Raw genomic sequence first — 4,887 nt, forward strand, 5'->3', positions numbered from 1 at the left:
ATAGCAGCCTTATTTATAATAGCCAGAAGCTAGAAAGAACCCAAATGTCCCCCAATAGAGGAATAGATACATTCATTCATTTTGAGGCAGCGTCTCTCTTTGTAGTGTTAACTTCCTGGAACTTGCACCAGATTTAGACCAGATTGGCCTTGAATATCATAAAGATCCGACTGTCTCTGCCTTCCAAGTGCTGAGATTAAAGGCCTGTGTCATCATTCCTGGCCAGGATCTTTTATTTTCAGTAGGAGTTGGAAGGTTAATTTTGGACATAGTTATGTATACTGAGATGTTTCCAAGTCTATGTCTTTCTCCGTTATATCATCCTTATGTAGAATCAAGTTAGGAAGTATTGACTTCCCCAAAACTCTTAGTTCTAATGCCTACAACTGAATAGCAAGATTTAGTAAGCAGGCAAAATTTTATAGTTATCATAACTTTCTTCCTTTTCTCTACTTGTAAAGGTCCTTTTCTCACTATATTTGAAGGCTCTTTCAGATTCTGATCTTGCTAAAGAGTCAAGTTCTCCCATTGACCCCCCACCAAAGTCATAATAGGTGTGGGGGGGGCGTCCCTCTGCCCCTCTGCAACCCCTTGCTAGAAGTCAATCAGCACCTGCTTCCTACCCATCTCCCAGGATGAAGCACAGAAAGAATTTTGACATCATGCTTGGAAAGTTTCCTGACTTGGGATCAAGGGGATTAGCCCAAGAAAGAAGACAAGCTAATGATTAAAGTGAGAGTTAGGGATACTGTTTCTTTGCTACTATTCCTAGCAGTACTGTACTAGCATGTGATTGGCCCAATTTAACACTTGACTTTATATCTGTGAAAACAGGTAAACCAATCTGTCTGGGCTCAGAAATTCCTTGGGAGAAAGTGTTTTTGTTGATACCATAAGGGTGACTGACTAAAGAAGTCTGGGAATTTTTATAAATAAAATAACCATGATTCTGCTTGTAAACACCATGCCATTCCATGGCATCATTTCCTTTTTTAGCCATATATATATATATATATATATATATATATATATATATATATAGTTAGTTAGTTAGTTAAGGAACAGATTGTTTTTTATCATTCAATAAATACAGGCTTGGCTGAAAACGGGAGGAGCAGAAGTTATGAGGTGTACTTCTTGCCTTCCAAGTCCGTATACTCTTACTTGAGAGAGAAAACATTCGCTGAAGAGAAGGGAGGATAGAAACAGCCTAGTATAGAGTCCTTTTTATCAGGAGTGAGGCTGAGTTTTTAGGAGAGTAAGTATTGTGTGACTAATAAACTGGAGAAATGAGGACAGTAGCCAGGCATGGCAGCACACCTATAAAACCAGCACTTGATAGAATGAGGATGAAGGATTTCGAGTTCCAGGCCAACCTGGGTTACATGAAAATCTATCTTTAAAAAAAAGTGGGGTACTGTATATGTTCCTTAAGAATGAAAGACAAAATATTTGTTTTCAAACATCCCTCTGATAGGTGTTTTAAAGAAGGGCTCTGCTAAACCAGGTGTAGTAGCACAGACCTGAAATTCCAGCACTTGAACAACTAAGGCAGAGCATGAAAATTACAGATTTGAGGCCACCCTGAGATACATAGTGAGATCTTGTCAAAGAAAGGATGAGAGAAAGAAATGGAAAGAAAGAAAAGGTAATAAGAGAAAGGGGAAGGATGGCTGGCTAAAGCCTACTGGGATCTGTTCTGTAAAGACGTTAGCAGATTCCACGAGCCTTATTTCCTTGACCTTCATTTCGCTCACCAGTGTTGCTGCCTGTTTTAAGAAGAAATAGGACTCCGCTCCTTGGACACTGTGCCACATCTCAGAGGCCCTACAAGTTTAGACTGACCTTTCATCTAGTTAAGGCCCAGGAGTGAAGTTTGACTCCCTCAAGGAAAAGTGCTGAGAGACATGGCCCTATACGGACCATGTTCTCTCGGTGGAACACTACATATAAATTAGCAAAATGAGGATGGTCTTCTATTCTAAACGGTCTACTTTCTCTATGAACAATAATTTCATATGGTTCATTTGTTTGCCCCCCAAACTAAAGAGTAAATATCTCAGGAGAGATGATCGCATGTGCTCTATTGACTGTTTAGTTTATAAATGGACAGCTTCATTACTTAAGAAACCAATTAAACCAGACTTTGGTCCTGACAGAGTGTAGATGAAAAGTAGCAAATAAATGAGAAAGGGTGGTGAAAAATAAGCTGAAGTCTTTGTTGGGAGCCAGGAAAGGCTGTCTGCATGACTGTAAGACCACAAAGGGAAAAGCGCAACCTTGTACTAATTATGGAGAGAGAGTGTGTGAGGATGGGAATATGAAACAATTATAACAACCATCTTCTTAGCACCTAGTACTTCCTTTAACATGTATAAATTCATTTCATCTTCATTATTCCATGGATAAGTACTATTATGATGCATGCTATAGAGATGAGGAAGAACTGAGAGTCAATAGATGAACGTTAGCTCACGATGATTCTCCTGTGTCCATCTTCTACTGGTTTCCTGTGTTTCTGGACATCTTAGGAAAACTCATAGTGGTTGGCACTGTTCCTGCCTACCTTGTCAGGTCTATGTGAATATCTTTAGAAGATAGCTTCCCTCTGGAGCAAGTAAAAGTCAGACATACTTCCTGCCCCTATTGAAAGACTCAGATTTATTAAAGGTCAGTGGTGCTTTCCTGTAACACAGCATCCAATATGTTCTGTCTGGCAGGGCAGTGGTGGCCACACTCCTTTAATCCTGGCACTCAGGAGACAGAGGCAGATGGGTCTCTGTGAGTTTGAGGCCAGCCTGGTCTATAGCTTGAACTCCAGGACAGCCAGGGCTGTTACACAGAAAAAAAAAAAAACGTGTCAAAAAGCAAAGAAATGAAAAGAAAAGAAAAGAAAAGAAAAGAAGAGAAGAGAAGAGAAGAGAAGAGAAGAGAAGAGAAGAGAAGAGAAGAGAAGAGAAGAGAAGAGAAGAGAAGAGAAAAGAAAAGAGGGAGGGAAGGAGAGAGGGAGAGAGAGATATGAAAAATCAGTGTGTTCAGATATTTCCTTTTTGAGTAACTTTGGTAGGACTTGAGGGCAAGAGATATTAATCTATATTCTGGCCAGTACTATTGCTATGAGACAGTTGCTTATCTCTCAGGATATTAGGTCGGGAGTTTCATGTCTTCTGCTAGCATCTGGGAAGATGTGACAAGCTACCTTGTTAGCATGCAGGTCATATTAAATCTCAACATCTTCACACCTCCCCTCTGTCACAAGGTGAAATGTCTAAGAATTGTACCCAGAGCTCTTTAGCTCTGGCATGCACATGCTTTACCCAGGGTGATGTTGTTTCAGGAGTTGCTGGGGTTAACATTTGATGACATTCTACCCTGAGCTTTCCTTCATACCTATGGGCCACTAGACCTGACCTCAATTTTCAAGTTTGGGGAATGGGTGACCTATTCGGAACAAACAGAACAACTTTATTTATTCTAGGTTAGCAGGAACACTTTTCCTGTTTAATCATGATCTTTTCTGGAACTCTGTTTCTCATGAGAGTCAGGATTGTGCCAGGTAGAGTTATATGATGGTACGACTGGAACACCTTAGACACTTTATAAATAAAGAACTAGTTTTTAGCAATTTGAGGAATGCTGCCCAAACCCTACATTAAAAACACTTGCCTTTATTCATCTGTTCTGAGACACTTGAGTGGTAGGATCCCAAGATGACAATTTCCACTGATTTCTAATCCTTCAATTAGTTGTGTAAGAAGTTTCAGTTGCTATTTCTAATCTCAGGTGTTCCAAGCCTCCCCATTGTTTATTTAGGTCTCTTCCTCTCATTGTTTACAAATCCTTTTTATCTCTTTGTTCACTAGAGCTAGAGAAACAGCTGCCATCCTGGGGCTGGAGAGAGAGGAAACAGGAGACCGTGGAGAAATGAGGCCATTTTCATTTATCATGTTCCCAAAGGACTGTTCCACCAGAAGGCCTGATGATTTGTTTAGGATTTTCATCAAAATGATTGCATGCCACCCTCGCAATAGCCCTCTGAGGACACCGAGGCCTGAGGAGATTAAGTGACTGGGCCAACATTACACTGCAGTTATAGCAGCCCTGTGCTAGAATTCCTTTCCATACCCTGGATGTTGGCAAATTCAGAGGGGAGTTCCAAGGAGGTGGATGATAAGAGCCTTAGGACAAAGACTCTTTGATTATGGCAGAGCCTGTCCAGGATATCCAAGAAGTCAGAAAGTCAAGGGCAAACAGCAAGATAAATCAGTCCTCTTCTGTGTAATGTTTCCATCCAGAAAGGTGGGGGTCAAGGAAACATCTGGGATGTTTAAGGACTGGTGTACTGCAAAATTGTGGGGATTACGGAAGTTCCCCTAGCCTTTGCTATCTTCTCCTTGAGCTCCTTCAGCAGCTATTGACACTGCATGCAAAGAGGATAATTGGGTCATTGGAGAATAGATTCTCTAGGCTGGGTTCTACTTCAGTTGAAGCCAGAGGTGGTGGGAAAAATATAAGTTCAGAAAGGGAATAGGGTTTCCTCCACACCAAACTAGTCAAGGAGGACTAGAGATAGAAAAGGTGGGCTCTGGGGGGGTCACAAACATCTATAACCAGTGGCTTTCAGCCTTCTTTAATGCTGTGACCCTTTAATACAGTGCCCCATGTTGTGGTGACCTCCAACCATAAAATTATTTTTATTGATACTTCATAACTGTAATTTTGCTACTCTATGAATCATAATATCTGTGTTTTCCAATGATCTTAGGCCTGTGAAAGGGTCATTCAACCCTAAAACGATCACAACCCACAATTTTTTTATTACATATTTTCCTCAATTACATTTCCAATGCTATCCCAAAAGTCCCCCATACCGCCCCCCACTTCCCT

The sequence above is a fragment of the Mus caroli genome, chromosome X, assembly GCF_900094665.2.
Source record: "Mus caroli chromosome X, CAROLI_EIJ_v1.1, whole genome shotgun sequence".
NCBI classification, from domain to species: Eukaryota; Metazoa; Chordata; class Mammalia; order Rodentia; family Muridae; genus Mus; species Mus caroli.